Below are 9,485 nucleotides of genomic sequence, written 5' to 3' on the forward strand. Positions count from 1 at the left end.
TCACCAGTCCACAGTGAGACACAATAACTAGCAACCTGGAGGAATAGATATGTTTCAGGAATTCAGTGGAAATGTTCAACATCACTGCTCATGAGTCTCTCATAAAGAAAACAATGACAAGACACACAGTCCACATCAGAACGGCACATAAAAAGCCAGTTTTCAAAATAAAAGAACATTGTTCAACAATTTAAAACTGTGATTCTGGTAATCTGGTGGTTTACTGTTCATCTGTTCAGGTGATCACATTTGTTGGGAACTCTCCAGACCACAGAAAAACACTGCAGCCGCCATGCATGCAAATCCTCCCCATTCCCTCCCAGGGAAGGCTGACCCCCCATGGCCTTGCAGCTCCACACTGATTGGTTGGAGCCCCCAAAGTTTGACACCTTGGAACGCCCATCCTTATCAAAAAGCCTTGGAAGCGTTCATCCTTCTTCTTTGCTGCTGCTCCTCGATGGAGGAGGTGAGCTACTGGGAGCAGCTTAGCCATTAGCCCAGCCTGCTAACAGCTAACAGAGGCCTGAACCTGGAGGCCTCAACTCCTCTCCTGACCGACCACGAAGGTCAGAACTTCCCCGGAACCAGAGACCAGCACCCAGTGTCTGATCTCTCATGGTGCAGGGAAGACTAACCAGTTTCTCCAGGACGAGACCTGGGAAACGACGGCTCACAGAACCTTTTTGTGCTTTTCCCTCAACAAGCAGGAAAAGCATCACAGACCCAGCGACCTGCTCTTCAGGTAGAAAAGGGAACAACCAGGATGCTGCAAAGACTCTCCTGAATCACCAGCTTCAGCTTCATCTTCTTCCCAGCCTGCAGAACGCAGCCAACCAGAGTTAGCATGGAGATGCTAACTGTTAAATAAATAAATTAGTTGTGATTGAGTTCTGTTGATGATGCTGTAGAAGGAGTTATCAACCTAAACCAACGTTAGCTCTGCCGCGCACAGACCCAGGGTCTGCATGCTAATCTTTGCTTTACTAACTTGTTAGGTTGCAACCCTCCACATATCACATCAAAGACGACATCACACATGTAACTGAACACCATCTGACGACTCCAGACGACCAGGGAGACTGATACAGTCTCTATCTTACGGTTCAGCTGAAACCTTTCCAATATAATAAATCCTAAAATTTGGTCTGGTTCAAGTCACACTCTGATCCGTCAGGATCTCTGACGTTGGAACAGGAAGTTCATGATCTGAGCCTCTTGTCCTCATCACATCTACTGCAGGGGGGAGCTCTGGGTGGGCCGGATAAGCACAGGCACCACAGATTGACTGACACCCCACCATGAAATTCATGACTTGAAAAAAAAAAAAAAAAAAATTTCCTTCAAAAGGTTTCATTGGTTTATTTTTGGTGAAAATTCTAAACTTATTATAGAAGAGAAAAAAATTAAATACAAACTTTTTTCACTTGATTGACTGATGTCTCACGACACTTAAGTTCACAAGCAATCAGGACTCTGGTTTTTATAGTACTGCAGCAGGTGAATATAGCTAACAAGCAGCTGTTGGAGTTAAAATACCAAATTAAACAGGGTCATATATGGAGTCATCAGAGGTTTGACCTCTTTTGCACCTGGATCTGCCACTTTTGTCAGCAAAGACATTTTAAAGGCTTCATGTGACTTGAATGAGATTGAAATACCTGATGCAGAACAAACCGTGTTCACTCAGCACATCAGAAGGAAAATGGATCAGGACAACTTCCCCACGCTGATGGAAATACTGGACAACTGTCCTTTGGACATTTTTCTCAATATGAACAGTCTATTGAGGGCCATCAAAACGCTCCCTTTGACCACCTGCAGCGTCAAGAGACTTTTGTCCTCAACCAACAGAATCCAGACACATCTGAGAACATCCATGTTCACTGGACGCCTCAATAACTTCACACTGCTGTCATTCAAACAGGAAATGATTGACATTTCAGACTCTGATGAGAAACTCAATGAGTTTAACTTCAAGCCAAGAAGCCTTCACCTTGTCAATAAACTAGTGGTAAGAAGTGGTTTTAGTTGATGTATTCTGGCTGTTCTGTATGAAGAGGATTGAACTGTCCAAGGTCCTGAACTTGTGTCTGGAGCGGAGCGGCTCTCTGTCTCCCATGAACAGAAGTGTGAAGTTTTGTGTTGTTAGCAAACAGAGAAAAACATGTTTCTCTTTGAATCATAGTAGAACAATAAAGCTTCATCAAGTAGGCGACATAAACACAATCTCTCCTGTTCTCTCCCTTTTTTTCACCTTCGGGTCTGAACATTAAACTTTAACAGAGGTCCAACTGTGGAATACAAGTCTTTACTCATTGGTATAGATATTCTTTGTACCATTGACTAATTTACAGTGACTTGACAGAATTTATAATATCATAAAAGTTTTACACATACATTGCATGTCAGCTTTAAACCAATCAGGCCCGTCCTGATTGTTCCAGCTCTACCTGTTAGCCACGATCTGGCTCTGCCACTGATCTGCAGTGAGTGGATGAGCTGTCATATGAAAATATGTTGCTCTCTCTCTCTGTTCATTTCTCTCTCTCTCTATCCCTGAACCCCAACAGGGAATATCTGCCAGCTCTGAGCCTGGTTCTGCAGGTTTCTTCCTGATAAAAAGGAGTTTTAAAGGGTCTGGTCATCTCAAGTGACTTGATGCATTTTTGTGGTAAAATATTCAACAAATTAGTCAATAAATAAGCCATAATGTTGTTCTGACTGAGTCCAAATGAGGTTCTGAAATAATTTACATGATCTCAATGAATCAATAAAGAATGGTTTGACTTTTTCATCATTTCAAACAGAAGTGAGCTGAAAGCATCAAAACTACTGATCAATCAGAGACTGAGGGAGAAGCTGAGCTGCTACTGAAGTGAAGAAGAGAGAAACTTACACATTCACATGTTCAAGAAAAAACAATCAGTGATTCTGAGACCAGACACTAACTTCCTTCTGTGATTATAGAAATTATGGCTGCGTGACATTGTCAGTATTTTCTGGTCTTATTGCCCTTCATGCCTGTCAGAACAAATCTACTCAGAAAAATACTTCATTGAGTCACAATGTTGTAAGAAACGAGTGGAGTGAGATGAAGATCCAACCTGCTGCTCTCACATACGTCAGTGTGACATGAGGAGGAGGCGGGACTTCCTGTCCAGACAGAGAAACCTGGCTGTCACCATGAGAAACCAAACAGACTTCACAAAGTTGACTTTGAGGATTGTAGTGGATAATTTCTGCTCCTCAGTGACGGCCGGAGGTTCGGAAAGATGAAACTGAGACTCAAGGCTTAAGATGCAGAGTGGAATTTATTCAGACGTAAAGCCGGAGCGCTCCCACACCTGATAGACAAAGACACATTCCCCAAACTATCCTCACACACACACAGGCATGCACAATCTGACCCCCCCGACAAACTTTCCCCCTTGTATATAAAGTTGTTTCCCTGTAATCTCATCCTCCGAGGCTAGTTGCTGGCGCCACCAGTAAAAGCAACGTTGATTAAGGGGCTCAAATCTAACAACAACGTAACCGGCCTGGGGGGCAGTGACCTGACAGATGGCATAAATATCAGTGAATACGTAGGCCCGAAATCAAACAGATCTTAGATATTCTACAACAAATCCCTCCTTTTTGATCGTGAGATCAACACTACTACCAATACACATACAAGATGGAGACTTTAGCATATAAGATGGAATAATGCATTCACATTCACACTTACAACATTCATGATGACATCACATTTTGCTCCGGCAAAACACACTCTTTGTTGCATCTCATTTTTCTTTCTTTGCTTTGAATTTAAATGGTCACACAAACTCCCCCTTGACTCGCAGCCCCTCCGAGGTACATGAACCAGCCCTTCCAACGCAACTATACACATAAGAATGTGCAGATGTTTACCAAATCAGTTGGAAAGTCACAGAGAATGTACCCTAGAGACTTTGAGCCGAGGATCCAGCCCAAACCTCACCTTCCCCTCGGCCAATTCGGGAAAGGAGTAAAAGAGCTGGTCCCCTCTGCATCTATGTGTGACCCAGAGAAATGGATTACAAAGTTACAAAGTCATACAATGTAATGCATGAGTACATTGAAATCATCAAAAAGACAATACAATTCTAATACTTACATATCACAGTGCCATCATTTGAAACATGTCAATCCGTAATCTGTACAGGAGTAATACTGATTAAGGTAGCAAACATACAAAGTAATAAACTCTTTTTAACAATGCTGTTGCAGCAATGCGTTTTTCTTTTTTTTATAAGGAAATAAAATGAATCTTTATTGAAAATCACAGCATCAAAGAAAACAGTAGATATTTAAGGCACATTCCCGCTGAGATCCCTCCTTTTCGGTTGTATGGTGCACAGAACCCCAAAATACAGTGATATTGATTACCTGAGATCTTGAGCATGGAGTATATATTGATTAGTGTCATTGATTATTGAAACAAGGTGAGAATCATCTTTATTATTCACTCACAATCATCATTGTCTAATTAAAATGTACCTATATCTACTTGAGTATTGTATTGATTAGACCTGATTAAGACGAATTAAGAGTACCAACAGTACCTTCATCTATTCACTACGGATTAATAAACAAAACCTTCTCACTCCTTGTCGTTCGCGATCCACTTCAGCCTGTAATCTTCTTCTTTTTTCAACCATAGGGGATGCCACGACCTGAACTGCCTGAAATGTGGTTTTAGTCACTCTCCTGCACATGCCTCTTACAGTTGCAGCTCCGCAGATGATTATCATCGCTAAAGCAATCACACCTGTAATCACAGTTACCAGAAATCTGACCAGCCCAGTTCCCCAAGATCCAAACATGCCTCCAAAATTCCCAAAATCCAAACCATGTGAATCGTGAAGTTCCGCTATTCCATTAGCCGTATCATGAACTAAATCAATCCCCTCTCTCGTTGCATCAGAAATGTAAACACAGCACTCAGTCCCAATCACCATACACACACCTCCCTGAGCTGCCAGCACCATATCTAATGCCATTCTATTCTCCTACGCCACTGATTTGACCTCCTGCAACTCCTTGTTGATTAGCATACACGCCATAAAATGGAAGCATCACTCCAAACACCTGTTGACCAGTAGACAATCTCCGAACCTGTCGATGTGAAGGGTGATACAATCCCAAAACTTCTGCCGTATCGACTTTCCTGATCATTGGGATCAGATAAGCCAGATAGCAAACTCCACTAAAACCAGTTGGAACGCACCTGTACGCTTTCTCACCACAGATCATGTAAACTTCTTCCGGCAACTTCACTTTCGTCGTCTGCACCTCAATCACCTCCAGACACGAGCTCACTCCTAACTGCTCTCCTTCTCCTGGCACCTGTCCTTGTACCTTGAAACACCGAGACACATTAGTCATAGCGTGAACAGTAATCGGGGGATGATATCTGGAACAGTCTCTCAACGAAGTGGAACTTTCAAACACCGGAGAGGCACAATGCTTAATGTTAACTGTTACTGAAAACACCGACTTGATTCCTGCATGTGATTTTATTAATGCATCTACTAACAGTGTGGATATCTGTTCCTGTGGAAGACACACCTGTCCCTCTCTGTACTGCGAACAGTTTGTTTGAGCTAAGGTTAGCTGAACCCTGAATGCAAACTCTCCTCGCACGTACCTCTGGATGTGTGTGACCCGTAACAGAACCGTAACATTAAATCTTGACTCTCATGCATGTGATATGTTGGTGTGTAACAATCCTCTTGACCTTCATTAAGGGCAGGTCCACCTCCACACCAGTCAAACAACCTTCCAGGTGGTGCGGTTGGGATCTCCCTCCTACTGCTCTCTTGTGAAGCACCAGAACCCGCATGGGCTCGGACGCTGAAGATTCCCCAGATTCAGAGTCACTTCAACTCTTGACCTTGTTGTCTGCACCACTGTGACGTGTTCAGATGCCAGCGAACCCCATCACAGCTTTTCCTGTGAACATACTTGGGGGACGCTATAAAACAGTCATTAACAGCACACAGTTTATTGCTGCAGTGAAACAAAGCCTGCTTCACTGATCTTGGCTTTCGCCCCAGTCCTTCTGAGCCGGAGAAGTGATCGTCGTCATCGTCGTCTGGACCGCTGCTAAGTGCCGAGGCACTCGCCGCTCCAGTATCAAAGTTCATGTGTCTTGGATCTTCATCCATTTTGGTAAACAGGTAAGCCGACCTGTCTGAATCTGTGAATGCACATCCTCCTGCATCCACAGCAAGGGAAAGGATACCATGGATCCCGAACGCCAGCAGTAGGATGATGGACACCCATCCTACCACTCGTTTGAAGGCTCTCCGTCCTTCTTCAAGTTGGTCGGTGCCAGCTTGGTCTGCCAGTGACGAGTTGGTCTGGGGTGACGAGCAGCACCGTGTCGCATGTACCCACTCTGCTCGCCCCTCCTTTTCAGAGCAGTTTTCGTCACGTTCAGCACCTGGTATGGAGCTTTCTGTCTGGGAAACAAAAACTCAGATAGAGACTTGATTAATGCATCATCCACGTGAAGTGGTTCAGTTGGTTCCTCTCCAGGCTTCAGCAGTCTCCTGGATACCTGCAAATGAAATTTCCTGAAAGTTTCTGTGAGTTTTAACACATACGTAGTCACATAGTCATCAGTCCCTTGTAAGGTCGTCTGTATTTTCTTGATTTATTGAAATAGCCACATGACTCACTATGAAAGCTAGGAACTCACACTGGAGTCCCGTCACATCCACAGTGACACATTTTCCTTCAAATGTTCGTTGTGTTTGTCTGGGTTTTGGATCATTTATTTCTTTTGGCTTCTCACCAGAAAATAGTTCAGACAATCAGGATTGTGATAACCAACAGGGTGATCAGGCCTGCTCCATTACCCCAATGCAGACGCTGAAATGGCTTCTTATAGCATCTATATTGTTGATTCTACATAAACAAACAAACAAACAAACAAAACTGACAAATAATACAAACAAATTGACAATTTGCCAACTAACATACAAAAAACATCTAGTTTTAATATTTGCCATTGACAACAACAAATCATTTCACTGGACAATAATCTCTTTTCTCCCTCCTTTTCCTCCATGTTGGCCCAGAAGCCACACATGGAGGACAGAACATTAAATAATGTTAAATTTAATTTAACAGTACAATTTAAAATGGCTTCTATTTAATCTTCTATTCTATATCAACACATAAAACATCTCTAGTTGGATCACCACATGCCTTCTACTTTCCTCTGTCAGTGTCTCCCTCCAGACTTTTCTTCTACAAAAAAAAACATCATAAATCTGCAGAGAACCACGATGTGTCCTGAACCTTGTTATCAGGCAGTGTTCACTTCGTACCACAAACAACCTTGAGTCTATTGAGGGTGAGACGACATTTCAGGATGCATCTACAGTTTTAATTCTCATTATTTGAATTCAAAGGGAATGGCTCTGTCCCTCACAGTAGTTTGACTTTTAACATGCATAAAACAGTCAGACTAGTTATTTATTTATTTTTGGTTTATTCATTGGTTGATTGACTTTGTTCCTACAGTTCTCTTTCACTGTAAAAAGTTCAGGTAAATCACTAAATTTGGAGTTTGAATGTACTGTCCTGGTGGTGGTCTGGTTATATTACATCTGATGATTTATTATTGGACTTTTTAGTTCAGGTCTTTGATATCAATTGTTTATGAGACCCACAGGATCTCTTTCTTAAGATTTTATTCCTAATTACTAAGTAGTAATCAAAATTTCTTCTTTGTTCTTTTAACTAAACCTGCTGATTGAGACTGTTTAACTCTAATGTAATTGTATTTTATCCATTATCATTAACAATATGTCTTTCATTTGTTTTGTTAGATCAAATCTACATTGAAATTTAAGTTAAGTGTTTAAAATAGTTGTATTTGTTTTCTTCAGAGTAATTTGAAATCCATTTATGATATAAACATTGTCTCCTGCTGAGACATAAACAAACAGGACAACTACTAGGGTGAATCCACAAGTCATCCCCATTTACGTAGCAACACTGACCTTTCTCAATCATCAGTGCAGTTTTGATCATCTAAAGATATCATTAAAACAAAACTTTATTTATGTATTTATTTATTTGTTCCAGATCCACAGGTTGTCTGAAAAGAAATTGAGTATCTGAGCGGCAGAAGTATTCAAGATGTGCAAGTCTACATGTGGCACATGCACTACACAATCGTGTGCAAGTACAATCTGAAGATTTATCAATAAAAGTGGCAACAGCAGCCACTAATCTCAAACATCTAGTCATGCCGAGGACAACTGGGGAGAGACGCGAGGAGTAATACGCCACAGGACGGCAATGCGCACCATGCTTCTGCACCAACATACCAGTAGCAACACCCTCCTTTTCATGCACATGGAGATGAACGGCTGATGGTCGTCCGGCAAGCCAAGCGCTGGAGCTGAACTCAACGCCTGCTTGAGTCTCTGAAAAGCATCTTTCATCTCGGCGGTCCACTCCACCTCTCTCGGAGCAGCACTCAGAGAAGCAGCTCTCAACACACAATCCATAGCTGCACACTCAAGACTCCAGTGACGACAGCAGTTTGCCATTCCGAGGAACGATAACATGTCCTTCTTGGTTGCTGGTGGTGACATATTGGCGAGAAGTTTCACTCTCGGGGCAGAAGCCTCTGTCCATCCCTCAAAACATGGCCCACATATGTAACTTGAGGCAAACAAAACTGAAGTTTGGCCAACGACACGCGGTGACCACACTGCCAGTCTTTTCAGAAGCCAGATGGAATCAGTTCTACAGTCCTCAGGTGTTGGTGAGGCGACAAGAAGGTCGTCGGCATATTGAATGAGCGTGCTTCCTCCCATGAGGTGCAGGTCCTCCAGGTCATGCTTAACCGCTGCTGCATACACCCCTGGACTCTCCACAAAGCCCTGGACTACCCTAGTCGAAGTCTACTGTTTACCTCTGTAGGTGAAAGCAAACAAATACTGACTGGGTGCAACGGAATAGAAAACAACCCTGAGCACAAGTCCACGACTGTGTAGCACGTGCTATTAGAAGGCAAAGAAGCCTAAATGGTGTCGGTATCTGGAACAACAGGTGTTGCTGGTACAACAATGTTGTTAATTACTTGCAAATCTTGAACAAATCTCCATTCATTAGGTCTGCCTGGTTTTGGAATAGGCAGAACAGGTGTATTACAAGGACTGGACGTTTCAATCAACACCCCTTGGTCAATTAGGGATGAAATCACATCAGCTATTCCATCAATAGCTTTTGGGACATATTATATTGTCTGATCATTTGGAAATTTAACATTAACTTTACCCAATAACTCTGTGTATTCATGCTTTTGCTACCGTTATTGTTTCATAGTTACCATATACTCCGAACCATCTCAGCAGCCGCAACTGCTTATCAACAAAATTCTCTTTTCTTTCTTTCTAATCTTTTTTTCTATCTCACTTCCTACAACTTTCTAGCTACTT

Source organism: Blennius ocellaris (genome assembly GCF_963422515.1).
Source record: "Blennius ocellaris genome assembly, chromosome: 10".
Classification (NCBI taxonomy): domain Eukaryota; kingdom Metazoa; phylum Chordata; class Actinopteri; order Blenniiformes; family Blenniidae; genus Blennius; species Blennius ocellaris.